General features: G+C 43.6%; 1 protein-coding gene across 8 annotated transcripts in view; it reads left to right on the top strand.

Annotated features, from left to right (window-relative positions):
• Nucleotides 1-23,731, top strand: part of TIAM1 (TIAM Rac1 associated GEF 1) — a 258,960-nt gene that overhangs the window by 60,278 nt on the left and 174,951 nt on the right. Inside the window, exon 1 of one of the 8 annotated variants that reach the window (XM_086413071.1) lies at nt 20,440-20,658. The exons of the other annotated variants lie outside the window; for them this stretch is intronic. The gene's annotated coding sequence lies outside the window, so the exon portion shown is untranslated. Of the gene's footprint in view, nt 1-20,439; nt 20,659-23,731 lie in introns of those variants that run through there. 8 annotated transcript variants of the gene reach the window in all.

Below are 23,731 nucleotides of genomic sequence, written 5' to 3'. Positions count from 1 at the left end.
CTCTTGAGGCACTGTGGAAACAGGACATTCGTTTCCAGGCCTGGGCTCATGGGGGTCAGAGTTCATCAGACACCCCAACTCTTCCCAACCCTAAGTACTAAGCATGGGGTGTCTCAGATGTAATAACTTCTGTTTACGCTTGTTAACAAAAAGTGAGCTTGCTGTATAATCTCACTCTCTAGATGAACTCTACTCTAAAATTCACAACTCAGATCTGACCTTACTGTTACTTCCAACCATCACTCAAGAGTTTCTACTCAAACATGTGAGTCATACTTTTGGTGCTGGCTTTTCTGAGTCATTTTAGCAGCCAACACATTTTATTATTGGCACCTCCTACCATGAGATAACAGGTATTTGGTTTTTAATCCCTCAAAACTGTGATATTTTTAATCTAAATAGTATATCTAGACCTCAGTGTATTTTTATTCAGTAAGTCTGATTTGCTTTGTGCCTTCCTGACAGGTTCTGGGGTAATAAATAATGTTTACCATTGGCAGTGTTCTTTCCCAGATATTGAAAGTGTTGCCTCTGGTTATCTTTAATCAACATGGTTACTTATATTTAGAAGGTGCATTTGCTGTGAACAATAATCTTTTCAAAAAGCTTGCAGAGGCATACAAGAGGAAGAGAGTGGGTGTATTGTTTTACAAAGCGATGGTCTTTTGAGTTGTCACTTCTCATCCTTGTACTTGATCATTGAAGGAAGATACCAAATGCCCCCAACAGGGATACTCCCCTTATGAGTTGTGCCTTCCCACTCCATGTGAAGGCATCATACATGTTCAGTGTAATCAATAAGAAAATAAATTTCATAAATTCAAGCACTGATTTCACTAATTTTATTTTTCTTACTATTTTGGGAAAGCTTCTAATAGTGATACACAATCCTGGAGATTATAATTACTAATCAATACTTAGATGTAATGAAAGATCCCATATTTTTCCCCCCAGGGAATCATTTATGGTGTGATGTCTCTTGTTTACATCTTTAAGCCATTTTGAGTTTATTTTTGTATAGGATGTGAGAGAATGTTCTAACTTTGTCAATTTACATTCCACTGTCCAGCTTTCTCAACATCTTTTGCTGAAGAGACTCTTTTTTTCCATTGTATTGTCTTGTCTCCTTTGATAAGGATTAATTGATTGTAGGTGTGTGGGTTTATTTCTGGGCTCTGTATTCTGTTCTGCTGACCCATATGTCTGTTTTTGTGCCAATACCATACTCTTTTGATTAGTGTAGCTTTGTAGTGTTGTCTGAAGTCTGTCCCCGAGGGTATAATTTATTGATCATTTCCTTGGCTCAGACAGTGGCCTGCCTGGTTTCCAGTGGATTGTTCCATTTACTCGTATTATTCCCATTTTTACCAGTGAGCAAACTGAGTCTGTGTGATGTGAACTAACTTTACTGGTTATTTGGGTATTCAGTAGCAGGAGCAAAATTCCCACCCAGCTCTGTCTGGCTCCACCACCCATTCTCTGAGCCCTAATCTGTTGAGTCCCAGCCATTTGATGGCGAATGAAACAATGAAATGCAGTTGAGTTTGAGATGAGTCTGATCTGGGAACAACCCTTATTTTGGCTGATGCTGTTGCCTGACGTTCACAGTTGCTCAAGACCTATTTATTATCTGTTTCAGATTTCATTGTGAGATTAATTAATTAACCCTTAAGGGCTTTTCCCATTGTGTCAAGTTCAACCAAAAGAAGCTGACAAACTCCCATTATAAGTTGAAACTGCGTAACAAACTGCACAAGCCCCAACAAGACCTGACGGTCTGTGGAACCTGGGCCAGTGTCAGTGGTTAATTGTATTCTCAGAAATATCATGGAAGTGGGGGAGGTGGTGGTGGTGCTGTGGTCACATGACCAGGTTTACTCCTTAAAAGCCTGGCTGTATTTTCCTTCGTTTTGAAAGGCATGGAGGAGACTTAGTTTTGATTGCATCCCAGAGGGAGATAGCGACCTCTTTCTGAGAATTAAATATGCATAACATATTACAAGTTAATTTTGAACAATTCATTACTATTTCTTAAAGGTTTGAGGAAGTACTGGGTTAAAAACACAGTAGAAACACCAAACCTATGATTGGAGATTTTGGTTCGTGGTTGTCGATGTTTTTGTTTTAATGAATGGGAAGAAACCACTCGTGGTACATTAAACTCCAAGTTGAAGTATTGTTGCTGTATAAAATAAAGAATCGTATTGCATGTAAAGTAGCTGTTTGTTTCTTTGTCTGACTTATTTATACCAGAACTTATAAAGAATTTGGGGGGGTATATGTATATCATTATAGTTTTAATTTTTTGAAGCTTGCATTCCACTTATCATGTATACACATAGATGCATATGCTTATGCATACCACCCCTCACACACTTACACGTGAACCTTCAAATGGGTCCATGCTGTTCTGATCCGTGCCCCGTGAGTAAGAAGTCTGAGAGCCAAGGACGATGCTCAGATAGTCATTATTTTCGTTCTCATGGTCTTAGTTGTACTTTTATGGTTGATGGAAAGATCTGCATGAGGGAAGATACAAAATTAGAGAAGGGGCATTATGAGATGAGGATACCGCTGGTGATGATATTGATACTTGGAATTGCCAATTAAGTAAACAGCTTAATTACTTGGCTCTTTCTTCTGTGAGGCGGCTGAATACTACATGAATGAGTGCATTTCATTAGATGAGTTCATACAGCAGTAACCCATCAAATACTCACTTTCTCACAGGTTGCTCTCGGATATTCTGCAAAATAAAGTTTCGTGATTAAGAAAGTTTGGGAAACACTGGGTTAAATAAAGTGAAATCCACTTCTTGACTGAAAGAGGTGGAGTTCCCAAGTTTGACCCTAGAATGCGTATCTCTTAAAAAAAATCTATAAACATTCCCTGTGTATCTCCGGAATGTGTACAGATAGTGGAAAACAGCGTGGGGTTGAGAACTGAATATATGTATGAAGGATGTGGGGAAGTGGTGACGCTAGTGGTCAGGAACCCGCTTGCCGATACAGGAGATTAAGAGACACAGGTTCCATCCCTGGATCGGGACGATCCCCTGGAGAAGGGCATGGCAACCCACTCCAGTATTCTTGTCTGGAGAATCCCCATGGACGGAGGAGCCTGGTGGGCTACAGTCTATAGGGTCGCAAAGAATCAGACACCACTGAAGCGAGTTAGCACGCATACATGAAGGATGTAGGACTGGGTTCGGATTAAGCCACCCTTCCACCCTCTAGACAACAGGCACGTCACTTAGAAACAAGTATACAAGTTTATACACATGCCTTTCTTGCAGGGTGCTGTGATCTTCAAATGATCTAATGCATACAGAGATGCTTTTCAGATTTGAAGCACTCTGGAAATATTAGTTATTAATAAAGCCTCTACTTTTAAAATTGTGATATTATATATATAACATAACATTTGTCATTTTAACCATTTTTAGGTGTACAGTTCAGTGCCATTAAGTATATTGCTAATGGCTAATGTTTCGCAATGTTCTGTGCATTGTTTTGCAGTTATTGCCAATGTCCATCTCCAGGACTTCTGTCTTGTTTTTTTCCAAATTGAAACATCACCTCGTCCTTTTCCCCCAGCCCCTGGCCACCACCGTGCTACTTGCTCTCTCAATGACTATTGTAGGTAGGGCTTCAGAGGTTAAAGTGTCTGCCTGCAGTGTGGGAGACCTGGGTTCGATCCCTGGGGCAGGAAGATCCCCTGGAGAAGGAAATGGCAACCCACTCCAGTATTCTTGCCTGGAGAATCCCATGGATGGAGGAGCCTGGTGGGCTACAGTCCACGGGGTTGCAAAGAGTCCGACGCGACTGAGCAACTTCACTTTCACTTTTCACTTTCACATAAGTGGAATCATACAACAGTGTCCTATTTGACTTGGCATAGTATCTTCAGGCATATCCTCTGATTTTTTTTATGATGTGAGATTTTATTTTCTTAATTCACTCACCCTTGATGCCATTCCTTTGTTTGTTTGTTTTAAATTGGAGGATAAGCACTTTACAGTATTCTCTTGGTCTCTGCCACACATCAGCATGAATCACATGGCTGCCCCATGCATCATATGGGGCCTTAGTTCCCCAACCAGGGGTCAGACCTGTGCCCCCTGCAGTGGAAGCATGGAGTCCTAACCACTGGACTGCCAGGGAAGTCCCCCTGGGGCTAGGCGGTACCCACAATTTTAGGACAGGGTCTTTTAAGGATGTGCCTTTAAGAAAAGCGGATCAGGAGTCTGTTCCATCCTCGAAGCGATCAAAAGGTACACATTTCTAGTTATAAGATCAATAAGTACTAAAGATGTAATGTACAACATGATGAATATAATTAACACTGCTGCTGCTACTGCTGCTAAGTCACTTCAGTCGTGTCCTACTCTGTGCGACCCCATAGACGGCAGCCCACCAGGCCCCGCTGTCCCTGGGATTCTCCAGGCACTTACATAAGAAAACTGTGTAGAGTAAATCCTCAGAGTTCTCATCACGAGGAAAAAATTTTTTCTGTTTCTTTAATTTTGTATCTGTATGAGGTGATGGATGTTCACTAAACTTACTGTGATCATTTCATGCTGTATGTAAGTCAGATCACTATGCTGTATACCTTAAACTTATACAGTGCTGTGAGTCAATTATATCTTAATAAAACTTGAAGATAAATACATTTTTTAAAGTTCAGGAAAAGAATCTAGTCCGTCCTCAGATAAGAACTAAAGTGACCCAGGGCTCTCCCTGACAAGCAGAGAGCCCTTTGTTGCTTCTTAAATCAGTGTTTGAAATACGAGAGGCATGAGTTTCAACACCTAAATTTTATATCTTTATTATCTAGATTTATGCACAAGGATTTTTAAACTTAATGTTTCATCATTTTTACTTGTCTTAAAATGGTGACTCTTGATATGAGGCTCTTTTGGGGAAATCCTCTGTAACTTTTAGGATGAAAAATAGCATGTATTTCAAAATTAAATAGCCTAAAATTTGAAATGACCTGTTCTTATTTAAATAAAGCCTTTGGAATGCATGAGTTTGTTAGAGTGAACATTCTCTTCTATACCATGATTTTATAGCAAAATTATTTTCAAATACCCATTATTAATCCCCATTAAATGGTGCCAAAATGGTCATTATAGTTTTTTCCTGAGTAAGCATGGCTTAAAAAAAATCACAGTCAAATTAATCTGCCATCTTGTCCTGCTATGCATATTCTTGTAATCTAAATGTGTATTTTTGCCTTTGCCCTGTTAAGAGCATATTTTTCATTGTAAAGAGTATTAGCTGCATCAGCAGGCTTTAGCATTAAATTTTCATTGAATCGCACCCTTCATTTTTCATACTCCTCTGAGCTCATCATAGATGCCTGATCACTCTTGGGTCTTTTAGTGCATCTTTGGGGGTCCTTGTCTCATCTTATATCCCCACCTCCAAGATCATTAAGACTCTTTGAGGTGCCTTGAGCCTTCCCTATCTTAGAATCCTCATGGAATCTTGGGTGGAGCCAGCCACCGAGAAGTTGCTCTGCACACATTGAAGTTGAGCTGGGTTGAGTTAAATTGAGATTGAGGTCTGGAAGCCAAAATTGAAGGGATTTTTTAATTTTTGGATGAAACACAACGTCAGGATCTTATTTACCTTTATGGAGAGCCAGGCCGAGCTGGCACAGCACAGATGGCACCCTGTTCCTGAGAGTGTGGGGACGGAGTGAAGCAGAACAAACAGGTGGCTCTGGAGCTGGCACCCTGGCGTCAGCACCAGCTCGGGCCACACTTTGCTGTGCTCGTGTGAGCGAGGCATCGGCAGAAGCAGAAGGCTGATGTTATTTTAATCACTGAGCTCTCTTTAGTGAATACACTTGATTAGTCCTCCTCCTCCTTCTCCTGGATGCTATTTTGAATAGGATATCAAATCCCTGCATCGCTGATGTACACAGTACCTTTTTTCTCCTTGTGACATACCACACCTAACTTTGGGCTCTTGTTTTCTACCTTTTGAAAGTGCTGACTATGTGCTGAATTTTACTGAGGAAGAATAAAACCACAGAAATGAAGTCATTTGCTCCCGACTTAACAGGTTTTCAGGGAGCTCAAAGAGCAAAACCTATGGCTTTCCTAGTGGGCATGTTTTTTGATTTTGTCCTTGAAAATTCAAGCTCCCTGGCAGAAGGAGAAGGGGGTGGCAGAAGATGAGATGATTAGATAGCATCCAATGGACATGAGTATAAGCAAACTCTGGGAGATAGTGAAGGACAGGGAAGTCTGGGGTGCTGCGCTCCGTGGGTTCGTAGAGTCGGACATGACTTAGCGACTGAACAGCAACAAGTGCTGAAGGGAAGCATTCAGAATTAGAACTCCATGCCTAATCTCTCTGTTTGTTTTCTGTCAAAGTGAATATTTTCAGAAAGGGGTACACTTCGGGCTTGGGAGGGCTGCGCCGAGCCTTCCGAGGGGTGGTTTGGTTTAAATGTGGACTTGTCGGTTCCAGCTAGCTGGGAGGAATTGCTCTCCCAATGTGATGCATTAGTCATGAGCTGAGTGTAGGAGGGTGTTGAACAATCACTCTGCCTCCCCGCTCCGTCCCTGGGCTTGCAAGCTCAATTTTAAGCCCAGCTGCATCGGAATTGAGGACTTGCTGGGTACATCCCCCCACCCCCACCCTGCTGTGTGCTTGAAATCTTGGCTCAGAGGTGGGAGAGGGTGGTAATTTCAGACCCAGGGCTAGAGCAGAAATGTCGCCCCAGGGAAGCTTGTGTACCTAGGATGCGTTATTTGTGTGTATGTGTGAGGGGTGGGGGAGGACTAACGTTGGGTGGGGGGGTGGCTGCTGTACTTGTACTGTTCAATCTTCAAATATATTTTGATACTGTTTTCCATAACGTAAAAGAGAGCCACAACTCTTGATGATATTGGCTGCTAGGAAACCTAAGCTTGGAAGGGTGCTTTCCCCGAGAAATAAGTGGTAAAGATGTCATCTTGAAAGTCAGACCACTCTCTCCATGACCCCTTGATGCCTCAGAGCCTGCAGTTACCACTAGCACCCCAAGAAGACGTTTTTTTTTTTTTTCCCCCAGGTCTGAAATCAGGTGGAACTGTGGACTGGGTTGTCTAAACACCTGCTGGATATTCTTATGTAAACATTCTGTGTTGGCAACATGTTTTATTCCTTTTGTTGGTATTGATGCTATTACTAGGTACTAGAGAAAACCTCTCCTGGGACATGGGATGGTTAATATTATATGTGAACTTGGCTATGGTGCCCAGTAATTTGGTTGAACACCTCACAGGTTGCTGCGAGGTTTGTTTGTTTTGTATGTCAGGCATTCTTCATGTGTTTTTTTTAAAAAACAATTTTTATTGGTGTATAGTTGGGTTATAATGTTTTTACTTTCAGGTATGCAGCAAAGTGGATCAGTGATACCTATACACACATCCACTCTTTTTTAGATGCTTTTCCCACATATGTCACTACAGAGTATTGAGTCAAGTTCTCTGTGCCGTATAGTTACCTATCTTATACGTGCTTATATATATCTCTGGTCCTTATTAGTTACCTATCTTATATATGCTGCTGCTGCTGCTGCTGCTGCTAAGTCACTTCAGTCGTGTCTGACTCTGTGCGACCCCAGAGACAGCAGCCCACCAGGCTCCCCCGTCCCTGGGATTCTCCAGGCAAGAACACTGGAGTGGGTTGCCATTTCCTTCTCCAATGCATGAAAGTGAAAAGTGAAAGTGAAGTCGCTCAGTCGTGTCCGACTCCTAGCGACCCCATGGACTGCAGCCCACCAGGCTCCTCCGTCCATGGGATTTGCCAGGCAGAGTGCTGGAGTGGGTGCCATTGCCTTCTCCAGATCTTATATATAGGAGTGTATATATGTCAATCCCAATCTTTAAATTTATCCCTCCCGCTTCTTTCCCCACTGGCAACCGTACTTTTGGTTTCTACATCTGTCACTCTGTCTGTTTTGTAAATACGCTCATGTGTACTTTTTTTTTTTAAGATTCCACATGTAACTGATACCATATGACATTTGTCTTTCTCAGTCTAACTTCACTCAGTATGATGATCTATAGGTTTATTCATGTTGCTGCAAATGGCATTATTTCATTGTTTTTTATGGTTGAGTAGTATTCCATTTTATACACGTGCCGCATCTTCTTTATCCGTTCTTCTGTTGGTGACTGCTTGAAAGAAGTGAAAGTGGTGGTCACTCAGTTGTTTCCGGCTCTTTGTGACCCCATGAACTGTAGCCCGCCAGGCTCCTCTGTCCATGGGATTCTCCAGGCACAAATGCTGGAGAGGGTACTCATGCCCTCCTCCAGGGGATCTTCCCAACCCAGGGATGGAACCCACGTGTCCTGCGTTGCAGGCAGTTCTTTACTGTCTGAGCCACCAGGGAGGCCCGATGGACCCTTAGGCTGCGTCCAAGTCTTGGCTATTGTGAACAGTGCCGAAGTGAACATTGGGTGTGTGTGTCTTTTTGGAGTATAGTTTCGTCTGCCCGGGGGTGGGATTTTAGGATCATATAGTAGTTTGTTCTTTCTTTTCCTTCTTTCCTCACTGTTTTCTTTTACCAAGCATTTTTTAAAATGTGACTTAGCATTTACATCAGACATTGAGGAAAGCAGGTTATCCTCCATAATGTGGGCGGGCCCTATCCAATCACTTGAAGACCTTAAAAGTAGACTGAGGTCCTCTAAAATGAAGGGATTCTTCTCCTGGGTCCTTTGAACTCAAGACAGCAGCATCAACTCTTCCTGGGTCTGCGGGCTGCTGGTTCCCTGCAGATTGTAGATTTGCCAGACTCAACAATCTCTTGAGCCAGTATTTAAAATAGTCATTCATCCATCCGTATCCTGTTGGTTTAGTTTCTCTGGAGAACCATGGCTAATGCAGGGGCCATGAGCTGTGGAACCATAGGATAAAAAAGTAATGCACTGTCGTCTTTTCCCGCATGGAAGTTGTCATCCTAATAGAGGAGAAGATTAAGACAAGTTTTCAAATAACTGATTACTACAGGGATTCAGAGGAGAAGAGTGATGAAGCATGTCTTGAAAGAACAGAGCTTTGCAAAAATTTTCAGTAAAATGCTCCACAAAAAAAGAATTAATTTCTAACCACTCCATGTGCCATTTTATTTTGGGAAGAAGACGGGTAGTTCATCTTAGAAAATCATCAGTTCAGTTTTTAGTTCAGTTGCTCAGTTGTGTCTGACTCTTTGCTACCACATGAACTACAGCCCACCAGGCTTCCCTGTCCATCACCAACTCTCAGAGTTTGCTCAAACTCATGTCCATTGAGTTGGTGATGCTATCCAAGCATCTCATCCTCTGTCGTCCCCTTCTCCTACCTTCAATCTTTCCCAAATCAAGGCCTTTTCAAATGAGTCAGCCCTTCACATTAGGTGGCCAAAGTATTGGCTTTTCAGCTTCAACATCAGTCCTTCCAGTGAACACCCAGGACTGATTTCCATTAGGATGGACTGGTTGGATCTCCTTGCAGTCCAAGGGACTCTTAAGAGTCTTCTCCAACACCACAGTTCAAAAGCATCAGTCCTTCGGTGCTCAGCCTTCTTTATGGTCCAACTCTCACATCCATATATGACCACTGGAAAAGCCATAGCTTTGACTAGACGGACCTTTGTTGACAAAGTAATGTGTCTGCTTCTTAATATGCTGTCTAGGTTGATCATAGTTTTTCTTCCAAGGAGCAAGAGTCTTTTAATTTCATGGCTGCAGTCACCATCTGCAGTGATTTTGGAGCCCAAGAAAATAAAGTCTGTCATTGTTTCCATTGTTTCTCTGTCTATTTGCCATGAAGTGATGGGACCAGATGCCATGATCTTAGTTTTCTGAATGTTGAGTTTTAAGCCAACTTTTTCACTGTCCTCTTTGACTTCCATCAAGAGGCTCTTTAGTTCCTCTTTGCTTTCTGTCATAAGGGTGGTATCATCTGCGTATCTGAGGTTATTGATATTTCTCCCGGCAATCTTGATTCCAGCTTGTGCTTCATCCACCCTGGCATTTCTCATGATGTACTCTGCATATAAGTTAAATAAGCACGGTGACAATATACAGCCTTGTCGTACTTCTTTACCAAGTTGGAACCAGTGTGTTGTGCCGTGTCCAGTTCTAACTGTTGCTTCTTGACCTGTATACAGGAGGCAGGTCAGGTGGTCTGATATTCCCATCGCTTTAAGAATTTTCCAGTTTTTTTTGTGATCTACACAGTCAATGTGGAGAAGGCAATGGTAACCCACTCCAGTATTCTTGCCTGGAAAATCCCGTGGATGGAGGAGCCTGGTAGGCTGCAGTCCATGGGGTCGCTAAGAGTCAGACACAACTGAGTGATTTCACTTTCCCTTTTCACTTTCATGCATTGGAGAAGGAAATGGCAACCCATTCCAGTGTTCTTGCCTGGAGAATCCCAGGGACAGGGAAGTCTGGTGGGCTGCCGTCTATGGGGTCGCACAGAGTCAGACACGACTGAAGCTACTTAGCAGCAGCAGCAACAGCAGCATGCAGTCAAAGGCTTTGATGTAGTCAATAAAGCAGAAGTAGATGTTTTTCTGGAATTCTCTTGCTTTTTCGATGATCCGAGGGTTGTTGGCAATTTGATCTCTGCTTTCCTCTGCCTTTTCTAAATCCAGCTTGAACATCTGGAAGTTTATGATTCACATATTGCTGAAGCCTGGCTTGGAGAATTTTGAGCGTTACTTTGATAGCATGGGAGAAGGCAATGGCACCCCACTCCAGTACTCTTGCTTGGAAAATCCCATGGATGGAGGAGCCTGGTAGGCTGCAGTCCATGGGGTCGCTAAGAGTTGGACACGACTGAGCGACGTCACTTTCACCTTTCACTTTCATGCATTGGAGAAGGAAATGGCAACCCATTCCAGTGTTCTTGCCTGGAGAATCCCAGGGACAGGGGAGCCTGGTGGGTTGCCGTCTATGGGGTTGCACAGAGTCAGACACGACTGAAGCGACTTAGCAGCAGCAGCAGAGATGAATGCAATTGTGTGGTAGTTTGAGCATTCTTTGGCATTGCCTTTCTTTGGGATTGGAAAACTGACCTTTTCCAGTCCTGTGGCCACTGCTGTGTTTTCCAAATTTGCTGGCATATTGAGTGCAGCCCTTTCACAACATCATCTTTGAGGATTTGAAATAGCTCAACTGGAATTCCATCACTGCCACTAGCTTTGTTTGTAGTGATGCTTCTTCCTAAGGCCCACTTGACTTCACATTCCAGGATGTCTGACTCTAGGTGAGCGATCACACCTTTGTGGTTATCTGGGTCATGAAGATCTTTTTTTGTACAGTTCTTCTGTGTATTTGAAAGGTTGTTGTTGAATCACGCGAATACACCGGGATTCTTGGGCCCCGGAGGAGAAGAATTCAATCCGGGGCCAGAGACGAGGCTTGATCGCTCAGAGCTTTTGTGTAATAAAGTTTTATTAAAGTATAAAGGAGATAGAGAAAGCTTCTGACATAGGCATCAGAAGGGGGCAGAAAGAGTACCTGCTTGCTAGTGTTAACAATGAAGTTATATAATCCAAAGAATGTCTGGAGGTTGTAAAGACCTCATCAGACCTACTCCCATAATTTACATTTTAAGATAACACTGTCCTCAGGCAGGATACATCCTTGTAAAGACGAAGTCTACTCCCATAATTTACATTTTAAGATAACAGAAGGTTTAATCCAGAGCTTGTCCTTAGGGAAGATACATTATTGTTATATAATCCTAAGGAATGTGGAGAAAGAAAAAAAGTTTGTCCTTTCTTCTTCCTTGAGAATTCCAGACCCCTCTCTCCTTGGGGACCCCTAGATTCCTTATCAACCTGCCTAGGAACTGACTCTCTCATATTCTTGCCACCTCTTCTTAATATCTCCTGCTTTTGTTAGGTCCATGCCAGTTCTGTCCTTTATTTTGCACTTTGTTGCATGAAATGTTCCCTTGCTATCTCTAATTTTCTTGAAGAGATCTCAGTCTTTCCCAGTCTAATTTTTCCCTGTAGAAAATCATACACATTAAAAGTTTGTATTCCATTGTTAATCTACCCCAATGCTCCTGTTCTCCCTAACCTTCTGAGTAAATCTTTGAGTAAAACCAACTCTTCTGAATGTTGTTCCTTTAGTCCTTTGATTTGTGTCTGCTGGGTGTGCCAGGGGTGTTTGCATATCATTTAGCAGTGCAGGACTGATGTAGTGGCATTCTTGAGGGACGCTGAGTATGTCTTGAATGTGGGCTTTCATGGTTGTAGCACACGGGCTCAGTATTAGCAGTGTGTGGCCCTTGGGCACACAGGCTCAGTAGCTGTGGCTCACGGGCTTACTTGCTCCATGGCATGTGGAATCTTCCTGGACCAGGGATCGAACCCATGTCCCCTGCATTGGCAGGTGGATTCTTATTCACTGTGCAACCAGGCAAGTCCAGAGATGAACATTTATGAAGCCCTAAGTAAATACAACTCGTATCCGACTCTTTGCAACCCCATGGAACTCCATGGAATACAGTCCTTGAAATTCTTCAGGCCAGAATACTGGAGTAGGTAGCCTTTCCCTTCTCCATGGGATTTCCCAACCCAGGAATCGAACCCAGGTCTCCCACATTGCAGGCAGATTCTTTACCAGCTGAGCCACAAGGGAAGCCCAAGTAAATATGACAGAAGGATGTCTTCTCACACATTGCCTCATTTCGTCCCCAGCACAGACCTACAAGGCAGATTTCCTATTTTGCAGATGGAGAAGGTGGTCCATGGGGATGTTTATTGTTTCATTCAACGTCATGGGGACATTAATGAGCAGATGAAGGCTAGTTCTGACTGCATCTCAACTCTGTTACTTTTATAAATCTCGCTGCCTTTTGGGAGGGATCATAAGTGTGGAAAGTTTTGACCCTACGTGGTATGTCAGATTTGAGCTCACCCTATGGAGGTGTCCAGAGGGGCTTAGGAAGAGGGATTTGTACTGAAGATGGAGATTAAGGTAGACGACAGTGTGGAAGGAAGTAAATAAGTCTGTTAAAGAGGAAAGTACTCGGTCTGGAGAGTTAGGTAGAAGGCTGAGGGCAGAAACTACAGTTGGGGTGAGGAGGGCATGTCAGAACTATATAAGGGAATCCACGGGGAGGGAGCATGGTTTTTGTTTTTTTTTTTAATTTTAGGGGAAGAAATTAGCAAGGTCAAATGCTGATGAACGGCCCCCAGTGAAAACTCTTTTTGTTACTTGGATTGAAAGCTAGAGAGAGAGAGAATTTCTCTCAGAAGAGGAAAGCTTCATTTCCCACTTCAGGATGAAAATTTTGTTTAAAAATATTTTCAGAAATTAATTTATTCATTTCTTTTTAAAATTCTTTATAATGGAGTACAACAGATTAACAATGTTGTGATAGTTTCAGATGGACAGCACAGGGACTCAGCCATGCATATACACGTATCCATTCTCCCCCAAACTCCTCTCCAATCCAGGATGCCACATAACACTGAGCAGAGTTCCCTGTGCTGTATAGTAGGGCCTTGTTGGTTATCCATTCAAATATAGCAGTGTCTGCCTGTTGATCTGCAACTGCCAGTACATGTATCCCTTCTCCCCATGGCAACCATACCTTCGATATACAAAGGAATATTACTCAGCCATTCAAAAGAATGAAACGATGCCAATTGCAGCAACATGAATGGACCTAGAGATTGTTATACTGAGTGAAGTGTGTCAGACAGAGAAGAAGTATCATATGACTTCCCTTTTGTGCAGAATCTAAAAAGAAGTGATACATATGAATTTATTTACAAAATAGAAACAGACTCACAAAAACCTTTTTAAAAATAATTTTCCTTTGCATGTGTTATTGCTAGCCTTTATTCTTCCAAACTATATAACTGAAATTTCTTGGCTACTTATCCTGGCTGTGTCTGAGATTACCCACACTGAACAATGCAGTGATGGTTGCCAATGTGTTTTTGCTTACTGTTTCTTGGCCCATCGTTATATTGTCTTCCAGGGATTGGGGATGAGGAAGTTGCAAAAATGAGACCTTCCTTTTTATATCATTCTCTTTTTCTGCACATGACATTGTTTTATTGATGACTGGTGAATTTTATTGATGACTGGTGAAGGGATATTGTTAACTGTCTTGATTGCAAAAATACAATTTAATGGATCCTCTAGAGCTGGTGCTGTCAGCAGACAATTTCAGAGCAGGCATCAGTTTTCCATATGTGTCTACTGCCTTGGTCTTCTGAATGGTTGCATTCCCTTCTTGAAGATTCTGGAAGGTTTTGATATTGCTATACTACTGCTTCACAGTAAGACTGAGATGTCAGTAAAGTTAAGCAGGCATCCCTCTGCATTTTCCACTGTCTTTCCTTATTTTTTCTTAGTTTCCAGATCAGCTTTCCCTGTCCTAGAACAGTGGTCTTTAATACTGGGTATATGTGCAAGATGATTTCATGAGGGCAGAGGAAGGGAATTTCAGGATTTCTCTGTTATGCATTTAAATTTCTGTGTCCTTCTGTTCAGTTCAAATAAATGAGGAAAATTATAAACATACACAGAAATTTAAAATGTGCATAATGTATTTGCACAAGAGCACATACATGTAATTTATACATTGATTAAATAAGTGACGACACACACTGAACTCTGTTTTGGGTGGGCATGGTTGGGATGGTTTCATTGAATGAGGATTCCCATTAAACCTTTTGCACATTAGTGCCCTGGATAGGAGCGTCCTCATTCGTAGAAGGCACGGCCTGGTGTGTGTTTCACTCGCCTTGTGTGTGGTCTCATAGATATTACTTGGCAGTGAGTGTCAAGCTTTTTAAGCTGGTTGCTGTCATACAGGGAACAGATTTACTTTGTGATTGGGTGTATCGGTTTTTCTGGGGACTTTGATGTATCATTGTTTTAGAAATGTTCTCATGACCTCCCAGGAACTGTCTTTATGTTGAAAGAGGTTGATTATCCTCTTATGACTTCAGGGAGGGGCGTATATGCTTTGTTTAATTCTTTTTCTTCTGCTTTCAAAAATCCAGTGTACAATGACTTTGGCTGCTTTTTATTTCTCTTCCAATTTGTTATTTGGCTGTGATGAATATTAGGCATTATTCAGCCAAAACGATCTTGAGTCAGCCTTTAAAGTCAGAATTAGGGGGCTTCCCTGCTTGTCCAGTGGCTAAGAATCCGCCTTGCGATGCAAGGGACGTAGGTTCCGTCCCTGGTCTGGGAAGGTCCCACTTGCTGCAGGGCAACTAAGCCTTTGTATCACAACTACTGAGCCAATGCTCTAGAGCCCAAGAGCCACAGCTACTGAAGCCCTCAAGCCCTAGAGCTGCTGCTGCTGCTACTGCTGCTAAGTCAGTCATGTACAACTCTGTGCAACCCCACAGACGACAGCCCACCAGGCTCCCCGATCCCTGGGATTCTCCAGGCAAGAACACCAGAGTGGGTTGCCATTTCCTTCTCCGATGAATGAAAGTGAAAAGGGAAAGTGAAGTCGTTCAGTTGTGTCCGACTCTTAGCGACCCAATGGACGGTAGCCCACCAGGTTCTTCCATCCATGGGATTTTCCAGGCAAGAGTACTGGAGTGGGGTAGAAACCACTGCAATGAGAAGCCCACAGACTAAAACTGGAGAGTAGCCCTCCCTTCTCAAGACTAGAGAAAGCCTGCATGCAGCCATGAAGAGCCACCATAGCCAAAAAATAAACTAATAAGTAAATCTTAAAAAAAAAAAAAAAGTAAGGATTTGTTTTCCATCTTGAATTTCTGGAGTTTATCTCAGTGGTACTTTTTGCCTTAATTGAATCACCTATTTGCTGTAAAAGGAATGCCCAGCAGAGAAAGTCTCTTGATGGTTCCCATTAGGATATTTATGGATTTTGACTTAAGCAACTTAAAGACTCGTGCAGTTCTTTTTAAGTGTAGGGACCATAAAAACTTCTGAATGATCCTCTTAGTAAAGTCGGATTGAATTCCAAAGTCAGTGGCCCCATAGTTAAGGAAGGACTGATGCTGAAGCTGAAGCTCCAGCACTTTGGCCACCTGATGCAAAGAGCTGACTCATCGGAACAGAATTTGATGCTGGGAAAGGTTGAAGGCAGGAGGAGAAGGGGTGACAGAGGATGGGATGGTTAGATGGCATCACCAATTCAGTGTATATGAGTTTGAGCAAACTCTGGGAGACAGTGAAGGATAGGGAAGCCTGGCGTGCTGCAGTCCATGGGGTCTCAAAAAAAACGGACATGGCTTAGTGCCTGAACAACAACAACAGATTAGCATCTGTTTTTCCTGCCATCTCTCTGTCCCCTTTGCCATGTGCCCTACTTGTACCATCTTTATCATGGTCTCTAGCAGAGCGTAACTAACTTGGAGCCTCACCTGAAATCTACCTGATGTTCATAGCTGTCAGCTTCTCATTTCACTCACTCACAGAAAGGTGATGGGATGCTTAAATGCTACCTTTCTTGGAAGTGGTGCTCAGCCACACTTATTTATACAGTCCAGGCACATCCCACTGTGGTTTGTACAGTTTTGGAACATCAGCTTTGCAGTCAGTGATCTTATTTAAACTATAACCCCAATCCCAAGGTGTGAGTAAGGAGCATAATGGGTGTTCCTGCAGCCCTAGGGAGTTTTGGGGGCTGCACTCAAACCTGATTTACATTTTAATTCTGTGGTACCAAACCTGAAGCATCAAGCTTTTACTTTTGTGTTAAGTTGTCTATGGTATTGAATCCATTTATTATTACAGATCCTGGCTTGGTCAATAAAAGTGTAGTGAGATAGTGTTTTAACCTGTTGCCTCACATAGGTTATGAGATATATGGGGTTTTTTTGGTTGTTGTTGTTGATTTTAAGGTCTTTGAGTGTAGTATTGGCCAATGTTTGCGTCTCTGTTTTGGTATCCTTCCTGATCTAAGCATTTTGGGAGGATATTTTTCTTACTTTCTTTTATGGCTGAGTTGGTGTGTTCCAAACTTGGTTCCTCTGGCTTGAGGCCTTGTGTGGAATGGACACCGAATTTCCAGTGGGACCGCTGGCAGGGACTTTCGGCCTCTCAAGTGTGCAGCTTTTGAATTGGATGCTCTGTTGTTCTCACAGTGGAAGGTGTTATTGTCACCTTCTCTTTTGTCAGTTACTAGGAGAAGGCAATGGCACCCCACTCCAGTAGCCTTGCCTGGAAAATCCCATGGACAGAGGAGCCTGGTAGGCTGTAGTCCATGGGGTCGCTGAGGGTCGGACATGACTGAGCGACTTCACTTTCACTGTTCACTTTCATGCATTGGAGAAGGAAATGGCAACCCACTCCAGTGTTCTTGCCTGGAGAATCCGAGGGATGGGGGAGCCTGGTGGGCTGCTGTCTATGGGGTCGCACAGAGTCGGACATGATTGAATCGACTTAGCAGTAGCAGTAGACCAGAAATGCCAGGAGTGTCTCTTCCTTCTTTTCCTCCTTCCCTCCTTATTTCTCACAGGTATATGTGTGGTCACCAAATCCTAGTGACTCCATTCATAGCACAGAGTGACTGAACAATGGGATACAGAACAGCCTTATTTCTTATCCCAAGGCTCACCTGTCCACCCTAAAGGAAATAAACCCTGAGTATTCATTGGAAGGACTGATGCTAAAGCCCCAATATTTTGGCCACCTGATGCGAAGAACGGACTCATTAGAAAAGACCCTGAGGCTAGATTAGATTGAAGGCAGAAGGGGAAGGGGATGACAAAGGATGCGATGGTTACATAGCATCACTGATTCAATGGACATGAATCTGAACAAATTCTGGGAGATGGTGAAGGATAGGGAAGCCTGGCGTGCTGCAGTCCCTGGGGTCACAAAGAGTCAGACGTGATTTAGGGACTGAACAACAACTCCTTATTTTCTCCAGGCACTGCCTGATGCCTTGGTTGCAACAAGGCTCCACCTTCTCTTTCATGTTACCCCAGAGGGTAGGGAGGGGTTGGGGGAGAACATATTTGATCATGTAACTCGCCTAATCAAATCCTATCACAGACTTCATTACACTTCATAACATCTAATTTCTCTGTGTTGCATCCATAACCCTAACCTATCTTTCTAAAAGCCCCATCACCTCCAGCTCTTGTCCATGTACTTCTGTACAATGTTGGATTGATGCTTTCATGCGTGAGTCTTTGCTCTTTTCCCGGAATGTTCTGCCCTTTTTTTGCAAGCTCTCTCCTATCCCTGTTCATTTCCTCCCATCCTCACAAGCCAAGCCAAATCCAATGAACCTTTCAGAACCAGATTGGACCCATAGCTCCCCTCGTAGAATTTGTCTGTTTCTTTCCATCATTCGCTATCTTTAAAAATTATTTATTTTTTACATTGACATATAGTTGATTTATATGGAGGAGGAAATGGCAACCCATTCCAGTATTCTTGCTGGGAAAATCCCATGGACAGAGGAGCCTGGTGGCCTATAGTGCATGGGGTCGCAAAGTGTGGGACACGCCTGAGCAGAGCACACAGTTGATTTCCAGCGTTTCAGGCGCAGAGCACATTGACTCAGTTACACACACACTCTCTCTTTTTCGGATTGTTTTCCATCATAGGCTATTACAAGACATTGAATATAGTTACCTGTGCTATGCAGTAGGTTCTCTTTTATTTTATATATAGTGGAGTGTATCTGTTAATCCCAAATTTCTGATTCATCCCCTCCCCTGTCATTCAGTATTAATAAGGTCTGATTAGCCTTTACAATCCTATCTCAGAGTGGAAAAGTGTCCACCATTTTCTTAGGTTGTGGGGATATGAAGAACTGTCTGGTTTCCTTATCCCAAACATAAAGTGGGTGCTCAGTAAATAATAGTTGAGTTGAACTGAATTGTTAACAATCAATAGGTTCTTATGTCGACACTCTGCTGTACCCCAATAATTCACCAAGCAGTTACGACTATCTATTTAAAAATCTGTTTTTATATCCCCTCTTTCATGACTTGCTAACCATTCTAAGACAAACCACACTTACATGCCACCAACCAAGAAAGAAAATGGTGCTAATTTTCATCACACCTTTGCGATTGTAAGATATAGTCAACTTCAGAGACATTCAACATGAAAAATGTATTTGTTAGAGTCAGCGACATAAGGACTTGTGTTTTTCCTGTTAGAGCTGTAGTCTTGAATGCCTAACTGGAAAACAATTTGAATTGATTTGAAAATATAAAACTGAGGTCACTTTAAAAGATGTTTTTCATTATAAAATGAGGAGAGCGTAAAGGAGTGTTTTGGGTGAAGTACTCGGGGATTGACTTGGGAACTGTGTGTTGTCTTTCTGTCTTATGACTGAGACTTAGTCTCTTTTCTTTGAAAAGATGAGGACTTACAGGTAGAGAATCATCCCAGTTTTGAAAATCTTTGGGAGGAATTTCTTTAACATTTTTGTAAACATTATTTTATTTGACTTTCAAGCGGACGATTCTTTCAGAGAAAGATTGCAACTTGATTAAATCCTGTCCTCCCATGTGTCTTCTTTATGTCTGCATTTCTCTTCCTGCCCAGCAAATAGGTTCATCTGTACCACGTGGATACAATGGGGGAGGGGAGGGTGGGATGAATGGGGAGATCAGTATTGACATATATGCACTACCCTGTGATTCGGACACGACTGAGCGGCTGTACTAAACTGAACTGTTGTGTGGAATAGATAGCTGATGGGAACCTGCTATAAAGCAAGGGGAGCTCAGCTGGGTGTTCTGTGATGACCTAGATGGGTAGGAAGGTGGGGTGGGGGTGGGAGGGAGGCCCTTGAGGGAGGGAGTGTATGTAAACACAGAGCTGATTCACTTTGTCATACAGCAAAAAGTAACACCACACTATAAAGCAGTTATCCAGGCCACCCCCCACCCCCCGCCTCCCTGCAGATCTTATCTTCCCACCTAAACACATACTGAAATTGAAGTTCCTGGTGTCCCTCTAGCAACAGTCTTGCAGGGGACCCCATTACAGCTTCCTTTTTTATGTCCAGCAGCTCTGTTTTCCAGCTGTCATACTTGCTCCTTGACTTTTATTAAATCCACTTGCTATCAAAGAAGCAAATGTGTGCACAAACTTATCGTTTCTAGCTGTTCTTCCTTCCTCTCCCTGCTGAGCATCCAGTCTACCAGTTCTCTCTGTAACCTTTTCTCCTGGAGAATCTTGCCATTTTGAATACATCTTCTGCCAACACAGATCCCACAGTGGCAGGAACAGAACCCAAGGACTATGGAGCAGGCATCCATCTGGGGGATGGATAGAGAGGTGGGGAGAGGGCACGATGCCTTCTGGGGGCCCTTTAGGCTCAGAGTGCCAGGGATCAGCAGCACGAATCAGATGCACCCCAGCCTGGTGGCCTCTCCCCTGTCCTCTGACAAAGACGGTCCCAGCCCTCCTTGCTGGCAGGCAGAGTTGCCACACCAGCCACCTGCATGCGTGGCCTCAGTCCAGGGAGCTCTTGTCTGATTCACAGAGTGATCCTCCCATTCTTAGTGGGAAAGGCAGCTCCCGGGCGCACAGCGGTGGCTTGTGTGGTGGTGAAGGGTTGAAATTGCCGGGATGATAGGGTCCCGCTCTGCTTCATGATGAAGAGAAAAAGGACTGCTTAACGCCCTGACTGTCTTTTGGTCTGAAAGACTTCCTTCTTGGCTGCTGGAGAACAGGTGAAGGGAGAGGCCAGGTTGTTGGGGGCTGGAGAGCATCACGGAAATGGCAGTTTTCCTACATTTGGGTCCTCTTGGATGAACCTGGGGAAGGGTCTTTGGAGGCAGGCAGCCGCAGCTGGGTGCCACCATCCTTTCTCTTGTGGTGCCTTTCCTCTGCAGGGCTCACTCAAGGCCACGGCCATGTCCTGTAAGATGGAGACACCCCTGTCTCTGTTCAAGGTTCAACTTTTGCCTCGAAAACCAGATTCTCTCCCCTTGAGCTTCCGTCTTGGATGGTGAAAGAGTAGCTGCCCTCCCCCACTCTGTGTGGGGGTCTCAGGAAATGTGCCTGGAGAGGCTGATGGGGATATGGGGCTCATGTCTGCTGAGTGGAAAAGATGTTGTTGGATGATGCGATTGTAGGTTGCAATCTCTTCTAAACTCAGGCATTGGTGTATTTTCAAGAAGATTGTTGGGGAGTGCAGTTTAAAGGTGAAACAGTCTGATACATTTCGCAGGAGTTACAGAAGCAGTTTCAATAGAGTACCATCCCCTCTCACTGTCTTCTATGGGATGACCTCCTCTCACTAGGAGCTCTTAAGCCATGATATGGTGAAGTCGTGAAAGAAGGATTTCAGCAGTAGAAGTTAGCTGCAGTCAGGCAGCTCCATTCCCATTTCCTTTTGAGATCAGTTTTTTCCGTGCTCTCTTACAATGACATGGGTGTGCTTTTTTGACGTGACTCAGACTTGAAATTGAGCCGGGAGCCCAGAGTTGAGCCTCTTAAGTCCTGTGGTCACTCCTCTTGGAATGTTGGGTGGAATTCTCAAGGGTTCAGTAGCTTCATGGCTTCAGAGTAGGAATGATGCTGCTTAGAATCTTGAAAATTTACATGATTCTTGGGGTCTGTCCTGAAAAAGCTGATCCATTTCAGTAAGCTGGGACTTCACTGGAGCCCCTTTCAGAGCCAGGCTGTGTGGGGGCGTTTGGAAAGATCTGATGACCAGCTGTGTAACTCTGCCCTTTGGGACTGGTGGTTTCCAAACACTTCGTAGTGGGTGATGCAATGCTGGAGTTGAGTTGTACTCATTGGCACTTGTCCGTGTCCAAGTATAGTCGCAAGATGATAAATACCAAGAACCAAGGGAAACTTAGAGAGTAGTATTTTGGTCTAAAGTCACTTACATGGTGCCAGCCAGATAGTAAGCATTCCATAAATAGTAGATCTCCCCGAGCCGGGGGAGAATATATTACTTCACTTTGCAGTACACTGCCTTGACTCCTAGGAAACCACAGTCGTGTCTATTCCAGCTGAACCTGTTGGTTAAGTATTGCCAAAGAATCACTGTTCTAAAATTAAAGTTATCATTTCAGGGGAAATTTCCCAACTGACTTAGCTGGCTTAAGAATATCAATTCTATGAACATGTTTTTTCGCAGTTACCTTGGGATGCATTTGGATATACTGAGAAGTTGCTCAAAATCAGGGCAGTCTTTGGATAGGGGAACTTTCAGGAATTTTGTTTGGCCGATTTGGATGTCTATTTTTTACTCGCCTTGGAAAACATGGTTGGGCTAAAACCATTTCATCCAAGCTTTAGGGAGGAGGAATTTGGAAACCCTGTCATGATTCATTCATCTCTGTTGAGATGAGGGGGGAGACGTGTGCTCAGCTGTGTCTGACTCTTGGTGACCCCATGGACTGTAGCCCACCAGGCTCCTCTGTCCGTGGAATTCTCTAGGCAAGAATACTGAGGGGGTGGCCATTTCCTGCTACAGGGGATCTTCCCGACCCAGGGATCGAACCCTGGTCTGCGTTGGCAGGCGGATTCTTTACCACTGTGTCACCTGGGAAGCCCCCATCTGTGTGGAGGGATTAGTTCTTCATGGAGAATCTTGGTCCTGCTCCAGGGCCCCCAGTAGTCACATGGTGGACCTGATAGGGAAGGCGGGTTCCTCTTCTCTGTTCAGGAGTGCTTGTCGCAGTCTCAGTGTTCACACAAGCCAGACAAGCTCACCCCGATGGAACCGTCCCTTTATGCCAGGTGAGGGGTGGCCAGGTGGCAGTAGGAACCAGCCACATTTGGGCACGGGGCCCCATCTCACTCGAGATTCCCCTCCTCAGCCCAGTACTCTGGAGAGCAAGCGTGCGTCCTAAGAGATTTTCCTGATAAGCAGCCGTTGCATCTCAGCAGGATCATACCTCTTCAGCCTTTCTGTCCCTGAACTGTGATTTTTTTTTTCTTTTCCTTGAATCAATTATCAAGACAAGAAACAGTCATATGAAGTTTGTCTTTAAAAGGATGTGGTTCTAAAAATATGACTCAGGGACTTCCCTGGTGGTCCAGTGATTAAGAATCTGCCTTCCAACGCAGGGGACGAGGGTTCGATCCCTGGTTGGGGAATTAAGATCCCACACGGTGTGGGGGCACCTGAGCCCACGGGCCAGAACTCTGAGCCTGCGCTCTCTAGAGCGACAGAAGCCTGTGCACTGCAGCTTGGGAGAAGCCCCCATGTGCTGCAACTGGAGAAAGCCCACGCACTGCAGTGAAGACCCAGCACAGCCAAAACCAAAAACCGAAACCCATGGCTCCTTGTATCACAGTGGTCTCGAAGGACCACTGGTGGAAGTTCCTGTCTGATCTTAGCACCTAGAATGTTTGTGCTTTTTCTGAATTCTTGATTAGGACCTTGTGAGTCTTACAACTACTCTGTTTTCCCCATCTGATTGGCTGTTACCAAAACTTTACAGTCCAGTTGAGCCCGCTGGGTAAATTGATACCCAGGTAAATTTATTACCCTTTATTCTGTTCCCTTGCACTTTGTCTTAATGTTTGGGTCCTTTTTATTTTTCCAATGATAGTTTCTCCTATTCGATTTTAGATCATGCGTCTTTGGAAGTCACTGCTAAGTCCTTTCTCTAACATAATAATAGTTAAAAAAAGTCAGCAAACAAAATGACTGATGAATTTTCTTTAACTATTTCTGAACCAATAAAAAATTTTCAGGGTCCTAGATTCATCTGTCCATCTAGTCACCCCAGGCTGATTTTTGGACTAAATGTGAATATTAAAATCTACATTCTTTTGGTG

Source organism: Bos grunniens, chromosome 1, assembly GCF_055505025.1.
Source record: "Bos grunniens cultivar Pamir isolate PY7600 chromosome 1, Bosgru_T2T1.0, whole genome shotgun sequence".
Taxonomy (NCBI): Eukaryota; Metazoa; Chordata; class Mammalia; order Artiodactyla; family Bovidae; genus Bos; species Bos grunniens.
This window is presented reverse-complemented; position numbering and strand designations above follow the sequence as displayed.